This window comes from Arachis ipaensis, chromosome B1, assembly GCF_059453495.1.
Source record: "Arachis ipaensis isolate K30076 ecotype BB chromosome B1, ASM5945349v1, whole genome shotgun sequence".
In the NCBI taxonomy this organism is placed as follows: Eukaryota; Viridiplantae; Streptophyta; class Magnoliopsida; order Fabales; family Fabaceae; genus Arachis; species Arachis ipaensis.
Window position 1 is genome coordinate 98,410,291 of NC_142436.1, and position 26,695 is coordinate 98,436,985.

General features: G+C 38.7%; 2 non-coding genes across 2 annotated transcripts; both read right to left on the reverse strand.

The window, feature by feature from the left end:
- Positions 1 to 3,266: 3,266 nt before the first annotated feature.
- LOC148577601 (small nucleolar RNA R71) lies at positions 3,267 to 3,370 on the reverse strand. The gene has a single exon (XR_015902949.1). It is a non-coding gene; the product is annotated as a small nucleolar RNA R71 (small nucleolar RNA).
- Positions 3,371 to 22,758: 19,388 nt separating this feature from the next.
- On the reverse strand, positions 22,759 to 22,866 carry LOC148577602 (small nucleolar RNA R71). The gene has a single exon (XR_015903781.1). It is a non-coding gene; the product is annotated as a small nucleolar RNA R71 (small nucleolar RNA).
- Between the last annotated feature and the right edge of the window lie 3,829 nt (positions 22,867 to 26,695).

A 26,695-nucleotide genomic window follows, 5' to 3' on the forward strand; every position in this document is an offset into this window, starting at 1 on the left:
GGTAGTTGTCTTGGGAAAGAAACTACCCATAATTGGAATCCTTCGGAACCTTGGGAAAGGAATGGAGGATTCATGCTAGAGAAGCTTTCTCACAGTGAATTGGATTGGGGTTTGGATGGATATTGTGACATGTAATCCTACCAAATTGTGGTTCATGAAACTGTGTGGTATAATCAGTGATCGAGCATCATCTCTTCTTATGAACATTTAAACCAAGGGATTGGGAATTTGTTCGTTTTTAGAGAGAATTGGTGAGCCAAGGGATTGGGATCCAATCATATAAGATTGCCAAGCAAAATTCAATGAATGCATTGGTTGAGGAAGGAATAAAAATGTTTTGATTCGGAGATCTCAATATCTCCTAACACCCAATGAATTCCCCATTTCTGATCTACCACTTTCTCTTTACATTCTGCAATTAAATTCATGCAATCACCCCATCCCTTTTAATTTCAGCAATTTAGCTTCTCGCTCTTTAATTCATGCAATTTTACATTCCGCAATTCTCATCTAAATCTTGATTCCGCTCAACTAGAACATACTTCTAATCCGAATTGCTCACTCAACCAATCCTTGTGGGATTCGACCTCACTCTATTGTGAGTTTTTACTTGACGATAACCGGTGCACTTGCCGGAAGGAATTTTGCCGATCGTGCAATTTCCTAAATCGTAGCATAACAAGTTTATGCGCATCATTATTGTTTATGAAGTATGTTTGGGGTTTTTGAGATTTTAGACAAGAAATATAAATGGCAAAGAAAATAAACTAACAACTAACAAAGCTCTTGGCAAGATATGAGAACTAGAAGTCATATCCTAGTTATCCTCCTCAATTGTGACCACGAATTGTCCATTGCTACCACTTAGTTAACCTCTAACCATGGAGGAAAGTCAAGTGGATGAATTAACTTGATTCCATAAGTCCTAGCCAACTACCAAGAGAAAGACTAGCTTTAGTGGTATCCAAATCAATTAGCAACTTCTAATCATCAATCAACAAGGGAATTAGATAACTCAAGCGCCACTAATTACTCCACCTAGGCCAAGAGGAATAAAATCTAACTCATAACTAAAAGAGGCATTTCATCAAACACATAAAAGGCAATAGAAGTAAACAACATAAATTGCAAGAATTAAAGAGAGATGTAACTACAATAGCAAGAGATCAATAATAGAAAAGCAAAACAATTATGAAACAACAAAGAACTTACCAATTGCATTGAAGAAGAAATGTATATCTACAAAAGAAAGTTCATAAACTACAACTAACAATACAAAGGAATTACAAGAGAAGAAGAATTCTACAACTACAAGAGAACAAGTAAGGAAGACCAAGGAAAATTAAGAGAGAAGAAGAATTAGATCTAGATCTAAACCTAATCCTAATTCTAGAGAGAAGAGAGAGCTTCTCTCTCTAGAAACTAACTAAAAGCATGTGAAAACTAAATTAAAACTAAGTATCTAAGTGTTTGATTACCCTTCAATCCTTGGCTTAAATAGCATCAGAAATGAGTTGGATTGGGCCCAAAATTCTCCTAAAATCGCTGGCCACAAGTTGCATTAAGTGAATCATATGCAGCCATCGGCGTGTACGCGTACAGTGCACGTACGCATCCCTATACGTGCGGAAACTATGACAAATCTTATATCATTTCGAAGCCCCGGATGTTAGATTTCCAATGCTGCTGAAACCGCATCATTTGGATCTCTGTAGCTCAAGTTATGGTAGATTAAGTGCGAAGAGGTCGGGCTTGACAGCTTTGCAATTCCTTCATTTCTTCATGAGTTCTCCGTTTCTACATGCTCTTTGCTTCATTCCCTTGATCCAATATTTGTCTCCTAAATCTGAAATCACTTAGCGAACATATCAAGGGGCTCCTCTCTGGGCGTTTGGACGATGGGCTCTGCTCTTTGGGCGTGGGACGCCTGGAAGGGGGCAGGAAGCTGGCATTGAACACCAGTTTTGGGCCTTCTAATCTGAAGCAAAGTATGGACTATTATATATTGATAGAAATCTCTAGAAGTCAGCTTTCCATAGCCATTATGAGAGCTCCATTTGGACTTCTATAGCTCCAGAAAGGCTCTTCCGAATGCAAGGAGGTCAGATCCGGACAGCATCTGCAGTGCTTTCTCTGTCTCTAAAATAGACTTCTACTCCAGCTCCTCAATTTCAGCCAGAAAATACCATAAATTTTACAAAAATGCAAAAACTTATAGTAGAATCCAAAAAATGTGAATTTAACACTAAAACCTATAAAAACATAATAAAAACTAAACAAAAACTATTAAAAACTATATGAAAATGATGCCAAAAAGCGTATAAAGTATCCACTCATCAGTGCCGTTACTGGGGATTGACTATGATTAACAACTATTAGTTGTTTGATTACTTAGATTAGGTATTTTAGTTATAATTTTATTCAATTTTTGCTTCATTATTTTCAAAAATTTAGTAATATTGTTTATCCTTAATTTCTAAAATTATGTTTGGTGTTACCTAGTTAATTCTATTTTAATTTTCCTGTTAATGTTTTTTATTAATTTCAAAAATTCCCAGCTTGATTTTGGTCATTATTTTAAAATATTTTAGCCTTAATTTGTAAGTATTATTTCTTTACACAGGTTACCTTACATGGAATTTTCTACACTCTGATGTAGAGAATCCCACTTTTCTTGTTTTCTGTCTGTTTATGAGCAGGAACAGGGACAAGGAGCCCCTTTTTCATTTTAATTCTGAACCTGAAAGGACTTTGAGGCAGCACTTGCAACAAGCTAGACTTTACAAGGCTAGAGAAAATCTGAGTGAAACTTCTGAAAAGGAAGCTGCAGAGTCCACCATGGATCAGAATCATGCTGTGAATGCCAATATGGCAAATATAAATGAGAATGAGTAACCTAGAAGAGTGCTTGGCCCATACACTACTCCCAATACAGATCTTTATGGGAAAAAGCATTGTGGTGCCTCCTATAGCTGCAAACATCTTTGAGTTGAAGCCGCAGCTAGTCACTCTTGTGCAACAAAATTGCCAGTATCATGGACTCCCTCAGAAAGATCTAAATCAGTTTATTTCTAATTTTTTACAGATTTGTGATACTGTAAAGATGAATGGAGTGAACCCTGAAGTTTACAAACTCATGCTCTTCCCATTTACTTTGAGGTATAGAGCAAAGCTGTGGTTAGATTGTCAACATAAGGAGAGTCTGAATACTTGGGATAAGGTTGTCATTGGATTCCTGACTAAGTTTTTCCCACCAAAAGCTGACTAAGCTAAGGGTGGAGGTTCAGACCTTCAAACAAAAAGATGGTGAGACCCTCTATGAAGCTTGGGAGAGATACAAGCTGCTGACCAGGCAATGCCCTCCCTACATGTTTTCTAAATGGACCTAGCTGGATATCTTTTATGAGGGCTTATGTGAAATGTCCAAAATGTGTTTAGATAATTGATAATGAGAATTTATACCGGTTTAGAATTTAATAAAATACATTGTGAGCATAGCCTAAACCGATAATCGATCCTCAAATCAAATTTTAATAATTGGTTATCACAAGTACAAACCCAATAAAAATTAACCGAAGTATTTAAACCTCGGGTCCTCTCACATGGAATTGCAATGAAGTGATCAATTATTGGCTATGAAGGAACAAGGGGGGTTTGATTTGGTAAAAGGGCAAAAAAATAAATGGCAAGAAAATAAAGCAAGCAAGTAAAGAAAACAAGTGATAAAGAGAGACATTCATAGTAAGGATTGAGAATATAGGCTTTCCATCCTAGTCACTAATCATAACAATGATTAACAAGAGCATATCCTATTTTGACATCTCCAACATAGGAAGAAGGTACACTGTTATCTTCAACATAGGGAGAAAGTCAAATAAGACTAGTTAATCTCAATCCAAAAGTCCTTATCAACTCACTAATTGAATTAGCAAGAAATTAGAGTCAATGGAAATAATATTAACTAACAACTCTAGATCACCAACATGAGTTGGGTATTAATGACTCAAATTGCCTAATTTCTCTTTCGAAGCCAAGAATGCTCAAAAAGCTACTCTAACATCCAACAAGCATTTTGTCAAATATTTGGAAGGCATAAAAGGAAAGCATCATAAAAGTGCAAGAATAATAAAATCTAACAACTACTAATTGCAAGGAAACAATAATAACAACTCAATTAAACAATAAAAGAACATAAAACATAAATTTCATTAAAAGGAATCCAAATCCAACAATGATGTTCATAAAACTAAAGAGATGCACAAAAAGGGAAATTAACACTACAAACTAAGAGAATGACGATGTAGAAACAAGAAATTGTAAAGAAAACAAGATGAAAACATGAAATTAAGCCTAGATCTAAGAAGACAATTGACCTAAGAACCCTAATTTTAGAGAGAAGAGGGAGCTTCTCTCTCTATAAAACTAACGTACATGATGCTAACCTAAAACTAATTGCTCCCCCTTTGACTCATCTTGAATTCTGCATGAAAAAGTCTCTGGAATAAGTTGGATTTAGGCTTGGAAAGCTCAGAAATCACCCCCAGTATTTTCACTTTAATGAAGTCTGATTACTTGCATCATTTACCCTTTTTTCTTATCTAAAAAGGACCATAAAAGAGCATAATCTCATTTGATCATTGCAATTCATGAGCTAATTGATGAATATTATGGTACATTGCTTTGAAATGGGTTTGTGCTGAATTTCAGGTGAAAAGAGCAACAAAAAGGGAAGAAAACAACAAAATAAAGTTGGGCGTGTGAAACTAGCGTGCCACTTGGAACAAACGCCATGAAAGCATGAGGGTGTGGCATGCCAGGAGCTGGGTGTGGCACGCCAGTATCATTTCCTAGAGAACAATATTGAAGGCCGCAAAAGGGGCGTGGCATGCCAAGCTGAGCGTGCCACGCCAAGTCCATCACATAATATGGGCGTGCCACTTGAACCATTGGGCGTGGCATGCCAGTTCATCAATCCAGAAGGGGACAAACACTTGGGTGTGCCACTTGGTATTGAAGGCGTGGCACGCCAGCTCTAGCCCATCACTTGGACGTGCCATTTGAAGACCCAGGCATGGCACGCCAAGCTTAAAGGAGCCACCTTAAGGTGGGCGTGCCACTTGAACATCAAGGCGTGGCACGCTAGTTCAAGTTTCCAGAGAAGAGGTTGAAGACCCAAACACTTGGGCATGCCACTTGGTGTCGAAGGCGTGGCACGCCAGTGATCATCCTCACTTTGGCATGCCCTTTTGATCCCAAGTGTGGCACGCCAATGCTAAAGAAGGCCAAACACCAAGGCTGGGTATGCCTCTTGAGGTCGAAGGCGTGGCACGCTAGCATTCACCACCAACTTGGGCGTGCCACTTGATGTCGAAGGCATGGCATGCCAACTTGAGAAACCAAGGAGAAGAAGACTGGGCGTGCCACTTGAATGCTGGGCGTGGCACGCCAGCTACTAGAGCAAGGAAGCATGCATTATGGGTGTGGCACGCCACACACTGGGCGTGGCACGCCAGTTATGTTTTCCAAAGATGTGAAGAAGGGTTTTCATGTGCGTGACATGCCAGTAATAAAATCCAGAGAGGAAGATGAAGCAACCACAATGGGCGTGGCACGCCAGACCCTGGGTGTGCCACGCTAGTTCAACTTTTCAGAGAAGAAAATAGTGCACACACAATGGGCGTAGCACGATAGACCCTGGGCGTGCCACGCTAGTTCAATCCTCTAGAGAAGAAGAGGAAGGACAAAGTGGGCGTGGCACGCCAGACCCTGGGCGTGCCATGCCAGTTCAACTTTCCAGAAAGGAGAAGAAGAAGAAAAAGGCCTGGGCGTGCCACTTGGGCTCGAAGGCATGGCACGCCAGGCTAACCAAGCTTTAAAAAGGCCTGGGCCTGCCACTTGGGCTCGAAGGCGTGGCACGCCAGGGAGATGGATGCATTGAGCGTGCCACTTGAGGGACTAGGCATGGTACGTCAAGCCAAACTTATTGGCTAGGCATGGCACGCCACTCAAGCGCCAGCCACACGCCTGCCACGCCTAGCCTGGAGAATTCTTGTTTTGGAGTTTCTCCTTCCCTCCAGCTGTAATTTTCTTTTCTCTTTTGTATTTTTTTAATTCTAGTGCTAGGAGTAGTATAAATAATCCCTAAAAGTACTGAGAGGGGGTTGTTGAGTAGAAGTTTTGTTGAAGTATAGTTAGATTTACTTTTCACATCATCTTCTTCCATCTCTTGTACTTTTCTCTTAAGTTATGAGTAGCTAAATTCTCTCTCATTGAGAGAGGGAGCTCTGTTGTACTTGATGGATTAATGATAGTGAATTTCTTCTTCTCTTCATCTTCTCTTTGATTTGCTAGAAGGAATTTCGTTTTAATGCTAGTGTTCAATCATCTTAGGAAAGAGGTTGAATGCTAAATGGGTTTCATGGGAACCTTGGAAAAGGAAACATGAAACTATGCTTGAAATCCCTTCTCACACTTGAGTAGATATGGGTTTTGGTGATTGGATATGGTGACATTTAATCCACCCACTATTTGGATCTATGAGGATGTGTTGTATAATCAGGGACCAAGCATACCTCTCTTCATGAGCAATTAGACCAAGGAATTGGATGATTATCAAGATTTGAGAGATTGAATCACCAAGGGATTGGGTTTCAATCAATCATGATTGCCAAGAGGTCAATGAGTTGCATGATTGAAGATGAGATGAGCTGGATTTAATCCAAAGAGAACAATATCTCCTGATCTCAATGAATTCCCCTTATTCTCATCTTTCACATTCTTTATAGCTTTCTTTACATTCTGTTATTCCCTATTCCCATTTACAATTAAGTCATTTATGTTTATGCACTTTACATTCTTGCCATTTACGTTTCTGTAATTTACTGCTTCTCTTCACTTTTGAGCCATTTACATTTCTGCTCATTTAAATTTTTGCAATCACAATCTATATTGCTTAGCTTGACTAATTCACCCATTGATTAAAATTGCTCAAATCTACCAATCTCCATGGATACGATCCCACTCCTAGTGGGTTATTACTTGATGATATTTTTAGTGTAACAACCCTGATTTTCGAGTACATAAGATCTTTTCTGAAAGTACGGATTTCTCCAGAAGATCAGTAAAGGGAACACCTCTGCTATATCATCAAGCATCTCAATCCTCATTATCATTATGTCATCCTTAAGCTATAACCTCCTTTGAGGCAAGCTCGATAATGCAATCGCGAAGAACCTAGTTTTTGAACCGTATCGGTTGGCAGTTTTGATTCTGATTTTTCTAAATAGTCTCTGTTTGACAAACCGGACTCGATTCATGAGAGGAGAGAGATAATAGTATAATATTATCATTATATTAGTATTAGAACATGCTTGAATGATATTATAAGGTTACCTGGTCTGTTTTTGTTGAAAACAGAAAATCGGTTTAACCGGGTTTACAGTTTACTGGTGCAGCTTAGCACCAGCACTCTCTGATGAATTTAGCAATACCAAGGCCTCAATATACATGTTCTATTCTCATAATAAATATGTTACTAGTGTCATTTATGCTAGTAGCTCAGAAAATAATTTTTAGAGATGTTTTTACGAGTATTCCGATACACCTAGTTTTAGTAGTTGTACACCAGAGATATTTTAATATTATTTTAATCCACCTCCAAGCCAACCAATCACAACTCACCTTACACCCCCAAGACCTCCAAGGCTGTCTCATATCATCATTTTGGCCGAAAATAACAAGAGAGAAAAGAGATAAACTTTTATGAACACTTAATCTTCAAAGCTTGATTTCTTCTGAACTAAAACTCAAATCAAAACTCCGTTTTCACCAAAATGATCCTCTCTTCTTCATCTACATAACCATGTGATTTATTAAGGCTGGAAATAAGGTGAGATGGCTGTCTCCCTCCCATTTCAATTCGGTTTTCAAGGAAAACCATGCAAAACATGTGTTTTCTTGATGTTCTTCCTTAGGAATCATGCTTAACTTGACTTGAGGGCCAAGAAACGTGAATTTCCAGCAAGTCTAAGGTGAGATATCTCTTCCTAACATACTGAGTGAGATTTGGTCAGTTGAGAGTTTTTGGATTTAAAGTTGTTCTTGATGTGATTTAGGAGGAAAAAGTGCTTAAGGACCACCTGAAAGTTTAACCGGATTTGGAGCAACAAATCAAGGTAGGGTGTCACAAAATTAATCTTGATTATTTGTGTTTGAGATGTGTGAATGTTGTATGATTTAGCTGTGCTAAAAATTGGTTGCATATATGATTGATTCTTGGTGAAAATTTGGTGAAATTTTGATGAAATTTGATGAAATTCAACTATGAATGTGTGTTCTTGTGGCTGCTGGAAAACGAAACCCTAGGCCCTATATTGGGGTTCAATTTGTGTTAAAATCATGTAGAAAAGATGGGGTTTTAGTGGCTGGGAATTTATTTTGAATTTTGGTAAAAATCGGTTGCTGAAAAGACTTAAAAACGGGTAAAAACAGAGAAAGAATATGAAGAATTTATGAAGAACATGAAGAACACTTTGAGTGTGGTGAAGAACAATGAAGAACACCTTTTTGATTCATAAAAGGGCAAGAAAGTAATTATTTTGGTGTTTGAGGGGTTATTTGGTAATTTCTGAAAGTTAGGGTGGTAAAAGTAGAAATATTAAAAGTTACGGGTGGTAAAAAGTAAATTTTAAAGGTTAAAAGTAAAAGGTAAGTTAATTTTCGAAAATATATTAATAAAATAATAAATAATAATAAAATATTAAATAAGAAAGAGGTACTGCATAAGAATGTGAAAGTGATGATGAATAATGAGAATGATAATGAATGATGATAATGAGAATGATTATGTGATGATCTGCTGCATGAAGGCAGTCAGATAGATGGTGGTACGACCACTGAGAGTGCTTTCCTGGGATACTTAGCTATAATGCTATTCTGTAAGTCAGAGGACTCTTACAGAGGTATCGAGAAAACACAACTGGCATATACTCTTGTAAGTCAAAGGACTCTTACAGTGAGTGTGTGTGTGTGCTCTTGTAAGTCAAAGGACTCTTACAGTGAGTGTGTTTGGCAGATATAAGTTAACTAGCTCCGCCATGCAAGTCAAAGGACTCTTGCAGTGGGTTGCTAGTGTCGCCCTGCAAGTCAAAGGACTCTTGCAGTGGTTTGCCTCACAAGTCAAAGGACTCTTGCGAGGGACATTGCCAACAGGAAAGCCTTACGTGGTCAAAGGACTCCGGGTAACGTCGGGGGCGGGTATGTAACCGACAGATGAGCTCATTACCTGCACTAGGCTAGACATGCATCATACTTGGTTGCGCATTTCCTTTGTTATGATTGTGGTATGAATGTATGCTTTCCTTGTTTGTATTCAATTCTCTGTGTTTGTGTTTTTTTCTTGTATTCTTCTGTTTGTGTTTTGCTATCTGTTTTCTCTATCTTTTCTACTTATCTGTGTTTTCTAATTACTGCTTCCTTGTATTCTGCTAATAGTCTGCTAAACAACATAGAATTAATGAACGTAACTAATAACCCCGACCCTACTAAGGACTCCCCAGTTCTTACCCCTTTTCTCTCCCTTCCCCCTTCAGATGGAAGTAAGAGTACCTCACCATAGTTCACTGATGACCATTCGCAAGAAGAGGATTCTGCTCTAGATATCTTCTGAGTCTAGGGTGAGTATTGTTCTCTGTTTATATATATATACTGTGAGACCAGCCAACGTCTGCACCCCGTTCGTATGCGCACTTTAACCAAGATCCTGTGTACGAGATTCCTATTGTGTGGCTACTTCATGAGGTACCAGAGAGATGTCATGTGGAAAAGTCTGATCGTGCAGAGGAGTAGCAGATGATGTTCTAATTTTTGATGATGTTCCACCTGACTTGAGTTGTGAAGACTTAGAACGTGCTTTCCCTCGCTTTAGTAGTTAAGAGGGACTAGGTGAGTATAGGGTCTAGGCTAGCCTGGGTGCCAGCTTAGGGACTTCTTAAACAGGTCAGGACCTGGGAGGTTGTATGTATGTATATGTATATAGTTATTATCTAGCTATATTTAAGGGTGTTCTAACTAAAGGTCTATACTCTAACAAAGGCTGGATCACTAAATGTTGCTCGCTACTTGTGATGTATTTATGTGTGGTTGTTTATAACTGTTTTATCTGTTATTACTTGTGAATTGAATATGAGTGATTCTGCCTATTAATCCAAACATTTTCAAAAAAAAAAAACCTCGCAAATTAACTACGCTTTTAACAACAAATCAGGCTCATATGATAAATAATAGATAATAATTAGGAAGACAAATTGGTAGCGTTCAGTTTCCGGTATGATCTAGACATATTGAAAATTGGGTCGTTGCAATTTGGTATCAGAGCAGTTCGTTCCCAGTAGAGCCTGGGGAGTGGACTGACTATGCTTCATTGCATACTCTGTTGTGTGTCTCATGCGTATAGGATATCCCAGTGATATATGTTGCATGATTGTCTCTGTGTTTTCATTTTGGGAATGTTCACACTTGACTTGAAGTGTTAAGACTGATCACCTTAACAATGATTGTTTGGTGTGAACAAGACTACAATGGGTTCACGGAGATGAGGTGTACGGGAAGGAATTCCTAATGTTAACTACGAGAGGGAATAGGAAACGTTTATGGCTACCATGAACAACGTGGCTGAAGTAGTGCGTGAAGCTGCTGTAGCAGCGGCTAGGGCTGTTGAACATCTCGGAGTGAGAAATGGGAACGAGAATGAATACGGAGAAGATAATGGGAATGATGAGAACAACTTAGGGCATCTTGAAAGACCTATGACCCTTGCGACCTTTCTGAAGGTTAATCCACCTAAGTTTAAGGGTACACTCGTTGCGACTGACGCTGATAACTGGTTTCGAGGTATTGAACGATCACTGAGAGCGAAGCATGTTCCGGAAGGACAACACGTGGAGTTCGCTACTTATATGCTCGAGGGAGAAGCTGAGTACTGGTGGCAGGGGATTTTCCTTGGGATATTTTTAACGATGAATTCTACAAGAAATATTTCCCAAGAGCAATGCGTGATGCTAAGGAGATGGAGCTTATGTAGTTGAAACAAGGGGATATGACTATTGCTGAGTATGCTCGTAATTTCGATGACTTGTGCCATTTCTCCAAGATTTGTCAAGGGAACCCAGAAGACTTTGAGGAATGGAAGTGCTTGAAGTTTGAAGGAGGCCTTCATGATGATCTGATGAGTTCAATAGTTCTGCTGGAGATACGTAATTTTGCTGAATTAGTTAACAAGAGCAAGTTAGTGGAAGAATGTATTAAGAAAGTGACTGTGGCCAAGGTGAGTCGCCAAGGATTTCCACCAAGGTGTCTTAGCAATCATCAGGCAGCTGGGAGAAGGGTGCATTTTAAAGCGCGTGGCATACGACAGCATAAGAACCTACAAGTTGGTAACATTACTGCTCACCGTACGGGTAAGAATGTAGGTAAAGTAAGGCAAGGCAATGGTAAACGAGCCCATCAGGCTTACATAAACACTGCATGTAAGCAATGCAAAAAAGAGCATGATAATAGGTCTTGCCAGTTTGGATCACCTAACTGCTATGCTTGTTGAGAACTTGGACATATTGCCAAGGATTGTCCGAAGGGATTTACTCAAAATTCAGTTAGAACCCAGCAACAAGGACGAGTGTTTGCTATCACTATTGATGATGTTGTGCAATCGAACGCCCTCATTCAAGGTCAGGTTATGTCAAAAATCAATTTCTAACTGTACTGTATGATTCGGGTGCATCGCATTCTTCATTTCTCTAACTATTGCTCACGAGTTAGGATTATATTTCTTTAAATTGAATTTTTACTTGATTGTCCATACACCTGCATCCCAAAATGCTTTGACCAGTTTAGTGTGCCTGCAAGTACCATTCGCTATTAGGAAAAGGACTTTTATACATGATCTAATCTGTTTGCCTCTATGTGGTTTAGAAGTTATTTTAGGATTAGATTGGTTACCTAAGTATCATATTTTTCTTGATTATTTTAAAAGAACTGCTGTTATTCCATCTGATAGTCTATGTACTAAACCATTTCTGTCCCACACCTTATATCTGAATTCTGTAAGAGTTACCTTAGGCGGGAGTGATTGTGAGGGGTACGTTCTGTTAGCGGCTAGCTCAAATGATAGTGAATTAAGCTTAGAACGAATCTAAATGATGAAGGAATTTCCTGATGTTTTCTTGGACGACATACCTGAGTCTCCTCCTCAGCGAGAGATAGAATTCAGCATTGATCTAGTACCTGGAGCCGGACCGATTTCCATAGCACTGTACTGGATGTCACCATTGCTTGCAGAGTTGAAGAAGCTGTGAGATAGGATCGTAGTGGCCTATGGAGGTACAAGAAAAGAATTTGTGTGCCTAATTCTGGAGAATTGCGACAAAAGATTCTTGCTGAAGCTCACCAAAGTAGATTTTCTATGTATCCTGGAGTGACAAAGATGTATCGAGATTTGAAACAAATGTTCTGGTGGCCGGGCTTAAAGAAAGAAGTACCTGATTATGTCTCAAAATGTTTAACCTGCTAGAAGATGAAGGTGGAACATCAGAAGCTGTCAAGAACCTTGCAACCCTTAGAAATACCACAATGGAAATGGGAGCAGATTACTATGGATTTTGTCACGAGATTGCCAAGAACCTCAATAGGACACGATGCCATCTGGGTAATTGTGGATAGGTTGACAAAGTCAGTGCACTTCCTTCCGATTCAAGTTGACTATACTTTAGAAAGGCTGGAATGAATATATATTCAAGAAATCGTATGACTACATGGGATACCTTCATAAATTGTCTCAGATCGAGTTTCGAGGTTTACTACTAGATTCTGGGGAGCTTTTCAGAAAGCGTTGGAAACAAAATTGCACACGAGTATAGCATACCATCCTCAGATAGACAGACAATCAGAGCAGACAATCCAGACGTTAGAGGAATGTTACGATCATGTATGATAGACAACCAAAGCAGCTGGGATAAGTATTTGCTTTTGGTCAAATTCGTCTACAACAACAGTTTCCAATAAAGTATCGGGATGGCACCATATGAAGCTCTCTATGGAAGAAGATGTCGGACACCATTGTGTTGGAATGACGATGGACAAGCTAGTGTCTTAGGTCCAGAATTAGTGTAAGAAACTACTGAGAATATAAAAGAGATTCGTCGAAAGATCCAGACAGCACAAAGCCGTCAAAAGAGCTATGCCGATAATAGACGTAGACCCTTAGAGTTTAGTGACGGAAACCGTGTCTTTCTAGAAGTAACCTCGATTACTGGAATAGGTAAAGTCCTTAAGACTAAAAAGCTTAACCCACGATACATAGAACCTTTCCAAATACTTAAAAGAGTCGGTCTAGTAGCTTATCAAATAGTCCTTCCTCCTTATTTATCAAACCTTCATGATGTTTTTCATGTCTCGCAACTTAAGAAATATATTCCCGACAAGAGTCACGTTTTACAACCAGAGACAGTACAGTTATGAAATGATTTGACATATCAAGCATCATCGGTTCAGATAGTAGAAAGAAGTGATAAGCAGCTAAGAGGCAAAGTTGTTCGCTTAATCAAAGTAGCATGGGAACCAAGAGGAGAGGAAGAGCACACTTGGGAACTGGAAGATAAGATGAAAGCTGATTACCTGCATTTATTCCTAGGTAACTGAAATTTTGAGGGCAAAATTTTCTTTTAGGAGGGCAGAATGTAACAACCCTGATTTTCGAGTACATGAGATCTTTTCTGAAAGTACGGATTTCTCCAGAAGATCAGTAAAGGGAACACCTCTGCTATATCATCAAGCATCTCAATCCTCATTATCATTACGTCATCCTTAAGCTAGAACCTCCTTTGAGGCAAGCTCGATAATGCAATCGCGAAGAACCTAGTTTTTGAACCGTATCGGTTGGCAGTTTTGATTCTGATTTTCGTAAATAGTCTCTGTTTGACGAACCGGACTCGATTCATGAGAGGAGAGAGATAATAGTATAATATTATCATTATATTAGTATTAGAACATGCTTGAATGATATTATAAGGTTACCTGGTCTGTTTTTGTTAAAAACAGGAAATCGGTTTAACCGGGTTTACGGTTTACTGGTGCAGCTTAGCACCAGCACTCTCTGATGAATTTAGCAATACCAAGGCCTCATTATACATGTTCTATTCTCATAATAAATATGTTACTAGTGTCATTTATTCTAGTAGCTCAGAAAATAATTTTTAGAGATGTTTTTACGAGTATTCCGATACACCTAGTTTTAGTAGTTGTACACCAGAGATATTTTAATATTATTTTAATCCACCTCCAAGCCAACCAATAACAACTCACCTTACACCCCCAAGACCTCCAAGGCTGTCTCATATAATCATTTTGGCCGAAAATAACAAGAGAGAAAAGAGAGAAACTTTTATGAACACTTAATCTTCAAAGCTTGATTTCTTCTTAACTAAAACTCAAATCAAAACTCCGTTTTCACCAAAATGATCCTCTCTTCTTCCTCTACATAACCACGTGATTTATCTAGGCTGGAAATAAGGTTAGATGGCTGTCTCCCTCCCATTTCAATTCGGTTTTCAAGGAAAACCATGCAAAACATGTGTTTTCTTGATGTTCTTCCTTAGGAATCATGCTTAACTTGACTTGAGGGCCAAGAAACGTGAATTTCAAGCAATTCTAAGGTGAGATATCTCTTCCTAACATACTGAGTGAGATTTGGTCAGTTGAGAGTTTTTGGATTTAAAGTTGTTCTTGATGTGATTTAGGAGGAAAAAGTGCTTAAGGACCACCTGAAAGTTTAACCGGATTTGGAGCAGCAAATCAAGGTAGGGTGTCACGAAATTAATCTTGATTATTTGTGTTTGAGATGTATGAATGTTGTATGATTTATCTGTGCTAAAAATTGTTTGCATATATGATTGATTCTTGGTGAAAATTTGGTGAAATTTTGATGAAATTTGATGAAATTCAAGCTATGAATGTGTGTTCTTGTGGCTGCTGGAAAACGAAACCCTAGGCCCTATATTGGGGTTCAATTTGTGTTAAAATCATGTAGAAAAGATGGGGTTTTAGTGGCTGGGAATTTATTTTGAATTTTGGTAAAAATCGGTTGCTGAAAAGACTAAAAAACGGGTAAAAACAGAGAAAGAATATGAAGAATTTATGAAGAACATGAAGAACACTTTGAGTGTGGTGAAGAACAATGAAGAACACCTTTTTGATTCATAAAAAGGCAAGAAAGTAATTATTTTGGTGTTTGAGGGGTTATTTGGTAATTTCTAAAAGTTAGGGTGGTAAAAGTAGAAATATTAAAAGTTACGGGTGGTAAAAAGTAAATTTTAAAGGTTAAAAGTAAAAGGTAAGTTAATTTTCGAAAACATATTAATAAAATAATAAATAATAATAAAATATTAAATAATAATATTTAATTAAAATTAATATTTTAATAAAAATAATAAAATAATGCGAAAAAGGCAGTTTTCTGTAAAAGCTTTAGAAAGACAACTTTAAGCGCAGAATCTCATAATTACCTTCATAAAACACCTAGGTAGTGGTAAGAACATATTAGTGAGGTAAAGATAAATAAAAGATAAAAAGTTAAAGAAAAGATAAACACCAAAGAAAAGTCTGTAAAGTTTTAATGACAGAAAAACAGACAGAGACTAGTGAACGAACTAGGGCAACTTAGTTAGTACTTGAGTTGCGACTAGGGTTAGGTATAATATGAAAAGTTAAACTGTTTCAGTATAGACTTAATGAACCTATACTTGGGACAGGCTAACTATTCATACCGAAATTTACATAAACTTTAAATACATACGTTAAGCAGAGAAATCAGAGCAGAGTAGAGAAACACAAAAAATAGAGTAACCAGAGTAAAGTAAAGAGATAAAGAGAAAAAGAGTAATATAGATACAAATGAAAAGAGTAATTAGAGAAGAGAAAAGAGATGCAGAGAACAGAATAATTAAAACAGAGTAAAGAGATACTGAGAAAGAAAGAGGTACTGCATAAGAATGTGAAAGTGATGATGAATAATGAGAATGATAATGAATGATGATAATGAGAATGATTATGTGATGATCTGCTGCATGAAGGCAGTCAGATAGATGGTGATACGACCACTGAGAGTGCTTTCCTGGGATACTTAGCTATAATGCTATTCTGTAAGTCAGAGGACTCTTATAGAGGTATCGAGAAAACACAACTGGCATATACTCTTGTAAGTCAAAGGACTCTTACAGTGAGTGTGTGTGTGTGTGCTCCTGTAAGTCAAAGGACTCTTACAGTGAGTGTGTTTGGCAGATATAAGTTAACTAGCTCCGCCATGCAAGTCAAAGGACTCTTGCAGTGGGTTGCTAGTGTCGCCCTACAAGTCAAAAGACTCTTGCAGTGGTTTGCCTCACAAGTCAAAGGACTCTTGCGAGGGACATTGCCAACAGGAAAACCTTACCTGGTCAAAGGACTCCGGGTAACGTCGGGAGCGGGTATGTAACCGACAGATGAGCTCATTACCTGCGCTAGGGCTAGACATGCATCATACTTGGTTGCGCATTTCCTTTGTTATGATTGTGGTATGAATGTATGCTTTCCTTATTTGTATTCCATTCTCTGTGTTTGTGTTATTTTCTTGTATTCTTCTGTTTGTGTTCTGCTATCTGTTTTCTCTATCTTTTCTACTTATCTGTGTTTTCTAATTACTGCTTCCTTGTATTCTGCTAATAGTCTGCTAAACAACATAGAATTAATGAACATAACTAATAACCCCGACCCTACTAAGGACTCCCCAGTTCTTACCCCTTCTCTCTCCCTTCCCCCTTCAGATGGAAGTAAGAGTACCTCACCATAGTTCGCTGATGACCATTCGCAAGAAGAGGATTCTGCTCTAGATAGTCTTCTGAGTCTAGGGTGAGTATTGTTCTCTGTTTATATGTATATACTGTGAGACCAGCCAACGTCTGCACCCCGTTCGTATGCGCACTTTAACCCAAATCCTGTGTACGAGATTCCTATTGTGTGGCTACTTCATGAGGTACCAGAGAGATGTCATGTGGAAAAGTCTGATCGTGCAGAGGAGTAGCAGATAATGTTCTAATTTTTGATGATGTTCCACCTGACTTGAGTTGTGAAGACATAGAACGTACTTTCCCTCGCTTTAGTAGTTTAGAGGGACTAGGTGAGTATAGGGTCTAGGCTAGCCTGGGTGCCAGCTTAGGGACTTCTTAAACAGGTTAGGACCTGGGAGGTTGTATGTATGTATATGTATATAGTTATTCTCTAGCTATATTTAAGGGTGTTCTAACTAAAGGTCTATATTCTAACAAAGGCTGGATCACTAAATGTTGCTCGCTACTTGTGATGTATTTATGTGTGGTTGTTTATAACTATTTTATCTGTTATTACTTGTGAATTGAATATGAGTGATTCCGCCTATTAATCCAAACATTTTCAAAAAAAAAAAAAACCTTGCAAATTCACTACGCTTTTAACAACGAATCAGGCTCATATGATAAATAATAGATAATAATTAGGAAGACAAATTGGTACCGCTCAGTTTCTGGTATGATCTAGACATATTGAAAATTGGGTCGTTACAGAGTGAATTCCGGTCATCAAGTTTTATGGCGCCGTTGCTGGGAATTGGTTTGACTTTGACAATGATTAAATTGATGGGAAGCTAGGTTAAGCACTTTTAGTTACCTTGCTAATTCCTGTCTTTTTAATTCTTTAGTTTTCTTAATTCTTTTTTATTTTTTTTATTTGATCATTTTTGCTGTTCATTGTTCATATTTCAGTTTTTTTTTGCTCTATTAACTGTTTGATCAATTGCACCAACCAAACTAACCACCAGTCTTAACAAGAAGTGATTCCTTCACTTGTCCTCTGTCTGCTATGTGTTGAATGTATGACAGGTAGAAGAGGAGAAACTTCATCCTCTTTTGATAGTGAGCCTGAGAGGACCTTCCTGAGATTAAGGAGGGAAGCAAGAGGCAAAGGAATAGTTAGAAAGGAAGTAGTGGAGGAAGATCTGGGAGTTACTATGGAGCAAGAGGTGCATAACCATGTTGGAGAGAATGCTGGTAATCATGTTGGGCAAGAGAGGAGAGTTCTAGGCTCCTACATCAACCCAAATCCAGGAAACTGTGGCAACATCATTCTAAAGCTAACAATCCATGCTAACAACTTTGAGTTGAAACCTTAACTCATCACACTTGTACAGAATAATTTCTCATTTGGAGGGAATGCCCAAGAGGATCCCAACTAACACCTCACTACATTCTTGAGGGTTTGTGACACTGTAATGTCAAATGGTGTACACCCTGACACCAACAAATTACTTTTGTTTCCATTTTCTCTCAGAGAGAAGGCAGTAAAGTGGTTAGAAGCATTTCCCAAGGAGAGCTTAACAACTTGGGATGAGGTTGTGAACAAGTTTCTAGCAAGATTTTACCCACCACAGAGAGTTAATAGACTGAGAGCTGAGGTGCAAACCTTCAGACAGCAAGATGGTGAAACACTTTTTGAGGCATGGGAAAGGTTCAAAGACTTGGCTAGGAAGTGCCCTCTGGATACGTTAAACGAATAGGTTCAACTACACATCTTCTATGAAGGGTTGTCATATGAAACAAAGAAAGCTGTAGACCACTCTTCAGGGGGTTCACTCAACAAGAAGAAAACTATTGAAGAAGCCATAGATGTTATAGTGACTGTAGCCGAAAATGAGTACTTCTGTGCTTCAGAAAGAACTCAAAAGAAAGGAGTGCTGGAGCTCAATTCTATGGATGCTTTGTTAGCACAGAACAAGATGATTGCAGCTCAATTAGCAGCCCTAACAAAGAAAATGGAGACAAGCCAAGTCTTAGCTGTCCAAGCTGAAGCACCTCCACAAGAAGGAGATGCACCAGAAGTTGATTGCGAATGGGAGCAAGCAAATTATGTGAACAATCCCTCTAGACCCCATATAATCCCAACACCAAGACATATAACCCAGGTTAGAAGAACCACCCAAATTTTGGGTGGGGAAATCAATAAAACTACAGCCAAGACCACAAACCATACCAATCTAACCAATACAACAACCACAACCCCAACCATCAGTTAGGAAACAATAGACCCTATCACAACTCACAAAATACATCATATCACTCCACCCAGCAAACACACAATAACCACCATCAAGATACATCATCCTCAACCATGCAACCATGTGAAAACCAGTAGTAATTTTGTAAAGTTGGAGGCTGCCATAGCACAATTGTCAACACAACTGACAGGAACTATTTCTACCATTCTAGAAAGACAAATACAGGCTGAAAGAAAGATAGATGCAACCCAAGAAGAGTTCAGATCCAACATAAGAAATCAAGTGATAGTAATTTCAAAATTGGAAGCACAAGTAGGGAGCTTGTCTAAATAAATACCAATACCTACACATACATTTCCCAGTGATACCATGGCCAAACCAAGAGGGGAATGCAAGGCCGTCACATTAAGAAGTGGAAAAGTTGTAGAAGAAGCATTCCCAAGTCAAAGCAACTAAGAAGAAGAAGTTGCAAAGGAACCTGAAACCAAGAAAGAAGGAGAGACCCTGCACCATCCTCACCAAAGCAAGTCCTAAAGCCTTCTGTGCCAAAGACACCCTATCCACAAAGACTAAGGAAGGATTGGAAAGATAGCCAGTTTTCTAGATTCCTAGAAATCTTCAAGAAGCTCCAGATCAACATACCCTTCGCTGAGGCATTAGAGCAAATACCACTCTATGCCAAATCTTTGAAGGATCTCATGACAAGAAAAATGAACTATGGTGAAAAGGAAACCATAGTGCTAACTGAGAAGTGTAGTGCCATCATACAAAAGAAGCTTCCTCAAAAGATGAAAGATCCTGGGAGCTTCCAAATTCCCTGCATCATAGGTGATATCAACATTGAGAAAGCATTGTGCGATCTGGGGGCTAGCATCAATCTCATGTCCTTGGCTATGATGAAAAGAATGAGGATTGAGGAAGCCAAACCAACAAGAATGACACTCCAATTGGCTAACAGAACGTTCATGTTTCCTCACAGGGTAGTGGAAGATTTGTTGGTGAAAGTAGGATAGTTTATTTTTCCAGCTGATTTTGTGGTGTTGGATATGGAGAAAGAGGCCAACACATCAATCATCCTAGGAAGGCCATTCCTTGCTACTTCTAGAGCCATTATTGATTTTCAAAAAGGGGAGTTAGTCTTGAGGTTGCATGAAGAGAGGATGGTCTTCAATGTCTTCAAAGTAATGAGTTACCCTAAGGAATCCATAGGAGAATGCATGATGGTAGACACCATAAAAAAGATAGTTCAAGGAGTTTTGGAAGAAGAACAATGTGAAGAAGCTATAGAGCTAGAGCAACAAGAATCAAATGGAGAATTACCACAAGAAACCTTGGAGGATTCAAACATGTTAAACCATACAAGCAACAAGGAAGTGGAAGCACCAAAACTAGAGTTGAAGACCTTGCCTCCAAGCTTGAAGTATGCTTACTTGGGTGACAACAACACATACCCAGTAATCATAAATTCAAGCTTGAGTGAAGGACAAGAAGAGGAACTTATCCATGTGCTGAAGCAACACAAGGATGCTATAGGATGGACACTTGCAGATTTGAAAGGCATTAGTCCTTCAATGTGCATGCACAAAATCCTGCTTGAGGAAGATGCCAAGCCCTAAAGACAGCAACAAAGAAGGCTAAACCTAACAAGGAATGAAGTAGTCCAAAAAGAGGTGTTGAAATTGTGGCAAGCTGGGGTGATCTACCTAATCTCAGACAACCCCTGGGGAAGCCCAGTGCAAGTAGTCCCTAAAAAAGGAGGGGTCACTGTTGTTCCAAATGAGAAGAATGAGCTGATCCCAACAAGAACAGTGACTGTCTGGCACATGTGCATAGATTATAGGAAGCTTAATGAAGCAGGAAGGATCACTTCCTCCTACCTTTCATGAACCAGATGCTAGAAAGACTTGCGGGACATGAATATTATTGCTTCTTGGACGGTTATTCTGGTTACAACCAAATAGTTGTAGAACCTAAGGACCAAGAAAAGATCTCATTTACCTGTCCCTATGGTGTTTTTACTTATAGGAGAATGCCATTTGGATTGTGCAATGCACCTGCAACATTCCAAAGGTGCATGCTCTCCATATTTTCAGATATGATTGAAAGATTTATTGAAGTGTTTATGGATGACTTCTCTATGTTTGGTGATTCATATTCTAACTGCTTACACCACTTAGCCTTGTTGCTAAAGAGATGCCAAGAAACCAAGCTCGTTTTGAATTGGGAGAAGTGTGGCTTTATGGTCACAGAGGGGGTAGTTCTTGGCCACAAAATCTCAAAAAGATGCATAGAGGTGGACAAGGCCAAGGTGGAGGTGACTGAAAAGTTATCCCCACATTACAATGTCAAAGTAATTAGAAGTTTCTACGACATGCTGGCTTCTATAGGAGGTCCATTAGAGATTTCTCAAAGGTTGCCAAACCCTTAAGCAACCTGCTTGTCTCTAATGTACCTTTTGTTTTTTATAAGGAATGGATGCTAGCCTTTGATGAGCTTAAGAATAGACTTTCCTCTGCACCTATCATAGCACCACCCTGCTAGGATCTACCCTTTGAGTTGATGTGTGATGCATCAGACTTTGCTGTTGGTGCTGTTTTAGGATAGAGGAGAGATAAATTAGTGCATGTTATTTATTATGCTAGCAAAGTCCTTAATGAGAATCAAAATAACTATACCACTATAGAGAAGGAACTACTTGCCATAGTCTTTGCATTTGATAAGTTTAGATCATATCTTATTGGTTCTAAAGTAATTGTATTCACTGATCATGCAGCTCTCAAATTTTGCTTACCAAACAAGAGTCCAAGCCCAGATTAATAAGGTGGATCCTGCTACTCCAAGAGTTTGATATCGAAATTAAAGACAGGAGTGGAGCAGAGAACAAGGTGGCTGACCACCTATCAAGGATCCCACAAGAAGAAGATGAGGCACACCAACTTACAGTGAATGAGAGCTTCCCTGATGAGCTGTTGATGATGATCCAAGATGCTCCTTGGTTTGCAGACATATCCAATGTCAAGGCTACTGGAGAGCTATCATAACATCAATAAACACATGAGGAGAAAGTTACTCAAATATGCTAAACACTACATTTGGAATGAGCCTTATTTGTTCAAAATGGGTGCTAATGGGATCTTGAGAAGGTGTATTTCTTATGAGGAAGGGCAAGAAGTCCTCTAAAAATGTCATGGATCTGCATATGGAGGCCATTTTAGTAGGGAAAGAACTGCAGCCAAGGTGCTACAGTATAGATTTTTGCTGGAAATCATGTTGGGCAAGAGAGGAGAGTCTTAGGCTCCTACATCAACCCAAATCCAGGAAACTGTGGCAGCAGCATCCTCAAACTAACAATTCATGCCAATAACTTTGAGTTGAAACCTCAACTCATCACACTTGTTCAGAATAATTGTTCATATGAAGGAGGAGCCCAGGAGGACCCAAATCAATATCTCAGCACATTCTTGAGGATTTGTGACACTTTAAAGTCCAATGGTGTACACCCTAACACCTACAAGCTACTCTTATTCCCTTTCTCCCTCAGAGATAAGGTAGCAAAGTGGTTGGAAGCATTCCCCAAGGAGAGCCTAACCACATAGGAGGATGTTATAAACAGATTTCTTGCAAGATTTTATCCTCCACAAAGAATCAACAGGCTAAGAGCCGAGGTACAAATTTTCAGACAACAATATGGTGAAACACTCTATGAGGCCTGGGAGAGATTCAAGGATTTGACAAGAAGATGCCTACCAGAAATGTTCAATGAGTGGGTGCAACTACACATCTTCGATGAAGGGCTGTCCTATGAATCAAAGAAGGCCATGGATCATTCTTCAGGAGGCACACTCAATAAAAAGAAAACCATTGAAGAAGCCATAGATGTCATCGAGACTGTAGCTGAAAATGAGTATTTTTATGCTTCAGAAAGAACTCAGAAGAAAGGAGTACTAGAACTCAATTCTGTGGATGCCTTGTTAGCTCAAAACAAGGCAATTGCAGCACAACTAGCAGCCTTAACCAAGAAGATGGAGGCTACTCAAATTTCAGCAATTCAAGACCAAACTCCTCAACAAGAAGGAAGTGCATCAGAATTTGAAGGTTACTGGGAACAAGCTAATTATGTGAACAACTCATCCAGACCATCATATAATCCAAACTCTAAGACATACAACCAGGTTGGAAGAACCACCCAAATTTTGGGTGTGGAAACCAACAACGCCATAACCAGGACCACAACAAACGTTATCCATCAAATCAACACAACACTCACAACCCCAACCATCAAAAAGGCAATCATAAACCTTACCATAACTCACAAAACACATCATACCATGGCAACCAACCAACACACAACAACCACCATCTAGACACACCACCCTCAACTATGTAACCATGTGAAATCAAGAGCAACTTTGAGAGGATGGAGGCTGCAATAGAACAATTATCATCACAACTTACAGGAGCCGTCTCCACCCTTATGGAGAGACAAACGCAGACTGATAGAAGGATAGATGCCAACCTAGAAGAATACAGGTCAAATCTGAAAAATCAAGGCACAGCAATCTCAAAGTTAGAAGCACAAGTAGGGATCTTATCCAAGCAAATCCCAATGTCCACACACACATTTCCCAGTGATACCATGGCCAACCCAATAGGGGAATACAAGGCTATTACACTTAGAAGTGGGAAAGTTGTGGAAGAAGGAACCCCAAGCAAAGGCAACCATGAAGAAGAAGCTATAGAAAAGCATGAAAACAAGAATGAAGGAGAGACCCCTGCTCCATCCTCATCAAAACCAGTCTTGAAGTCTTATGTGCCAAAGGCACCATACCCACAAAGGCTGGGAAAAGATGGGAAGGATGGCCAATTCACTAAGCTCCTAGAGATCTTCAAGAAGCTCCAAATCAACATACCATTTACTGAGGTATTAGAGCAAATGCCACTTTATGCCAAATTCTTGAAAGAGCTCATAACAAGAAAAAGGAACTGGGGGCAAAGGAGACCATAGTACTAACTGAGGAATGTAGCGCCATCATACAAAAGAAGCTACTTCAGAAGATGAAGGACCCAGGGAGTTTCTAAATCCCTTGCATTATAGGGGATATCACTATTGATAAAGCCTTGTGTGACTTGGGAGCTAGCATAAACCTCATGTCCCTAACCATGATGAGAAGGAAGAAGATTGAGGAAGCCAAACCAACAAGAATGGCACTCCAATTGGCTGACAGAAATCCAAGTTTCCACATGGGGTAGTGGAAGACTTGTTAGTGAAAGTGGGGGAATTCATTTTCCCAGCTAATTTTGTTGTGTTATGTAACGGCCTAGCCCCAAAGAAACGGCGCTTTTTCGGGATCAAACGGAATTTTTACAGAACTTTTAGGAATTTCTATGCATATAAGCACCTCCACTGCACAGGTGTTGCGTCATCAAGCTGCTGAGTCAGTAGCTTGATTGCACAGGATACCTCTCCTAATCTAAGTAGGCATGTCGCGCAGAGTTGCGTTGTTGAGCCACTTCGGGCCCAAAGTTCAAAATTCTGATTTCCGTGGTTAGTCTCTATGTGACGAGCCGGTCACGAATTTCGAGAGAAAAATTATATTAATATAATATTCATATATTATTATTTTATTCAAAATATTATATTATTATCTTCTCTATTGTGATTAATGTTGATCTATGTTTAGTAATATAATAACCGAGCTTGAAATCTACCAGTAACGGATAATACCGGCATTCTTAGATGAACTTAGCACTACTAATGCTTCATCATATATCTTTTATTCTTATGATTATCCAGTTACTAGTGTCATTTACACTAAGTAACTTAATGTTTATGCATTAGTAGTGTAATTACTTAAGTTCTAATACATCTAGCTTTAGTAATTATCCTTTTCTGAGATATTTTGACAAGTAACTTTTGGATAATCATCATCCAAAAGCCACAGCCTCCCTTGGACAGCTTGGCTATCATTTTTGTTCTTGGAAAAGCTTAGAACACCATGAAAGAAAACCATGAAGCTTCCATGAACACCTGAGCTACTTTCCCCGTTCTTTCTCAAACCGAAACCCCTATCAAAAATCTAATCTTACCAAAGTGTTCACCTCTTCCTCCTCTTCATTTCTATGTCACTTTTCATGGAGTAAATCAAGGTATGAAGGCTGCTCCTCCTCCTTGAAGATTCGGCCATTGTGGTTCCTTAAGTTAATGATGTTTTCTTCATGTTTTCTCTTAGGATCTCTTATTCAATCACCAAAAGCTCCAATAAAACGTGATTTCTAGTTACCTTAAGGTTAGGAAAACCTTCTTTTCATCATCATGAAGCTTCAGCCTTCATGGTTCATAAGATTCTAAAGTTGTTTTTGGTGTTAAAATAGGCGTAAAAGTGCTTCTGGAAGCTTGGTTTTAGTGCAATCTTGGACAGCAGCAAAAGAGGTAAGGTTTGGTAAATTAATCAATGATTGGCTGTGTTCTTGAAGTGTTAAACCAGATCTTGTTGCTTGAGATTTGATTTTGGGTGTTTGTGTGATGGTTTGATCATGGAAACTTGTTGTTTAATGCTTGAAAATCATGTTTATGATGGTTTTGAAGTGGCTGTTGGTGCTTCTGAAAAACGTGACATTCCAGCCATGAAAAACATGATTTTTGATGCTTATTTGATGTGTATTTGATGGCTGAAAAGTTTCTCTTTGGTTTGATAAAAATCGGGTTCAAATCGGTTTCCGAAAAGATTGAAAAACTAGCTGAAAATCAAGCAGAAATCCGATGAACTTTTGGAGAAAAAAAATGTTTTTGGTTTTTGGAAAAACATGAAAACGTGTATTCAAGGAGTTTTGGGGTCAAAATGAAATTATTAAAAAGTTTGGGGTTGAAAATTAATTAATCAAAAGTTGAGGGGCTAAAGTGCAAATATTAAAAGTTATAGGGGTCAAAGTGCAATTTCCAAGAAGTCTAGGGTCAAAATGCAATTTTTGAAAGTTAAATAAAATATTATTTTTTTAATAATAAAATATTAATATATTATTTTATTAATAATATTATTTTAATAATAATATTATTTTATTAATAATAATAAAATATTGATAAAAAGACAGTTTTCCCTAAAAGCCTCAGGAAGGCAGATTTGAGTCCAGAATTCTCTAATTTCCTTTACTAAACACCTAAGAAGAGGTATAAGAGAAGATATAGAGGTATATGAGGTAAAGAAACAAGATTTTGAAACCTGTGTTTAAGATAAAAAGAAAAGGAGTTAAAAGTGATATAGATGTGTACCTGACCTTACATAGTAAACAGAGAATTGTAAAATGAGCTTTTTGTAATGTTGTAAAGCTTGATTTATGATGATTTCTAAGTGATGGAGAGTATGGTTATATGTGAATTATGAGCCTTCGGGCAATGCTTGTGAATGTTGTGCCGGGACGCCCGTATTGTGATGTTGCTTCCCAGACAGGCTGCGGTTGAGTAGTACCAGCCCTGCAAGCTGAATGCTTGGTAGAGGCCTGACTTGCATACCTGCGGTATATTGAGACCTGAGCAAATACTAGCCCTGCAAGTCGAGAGCACTTGGAAGAGGGTATGCGGTACTTAATCTG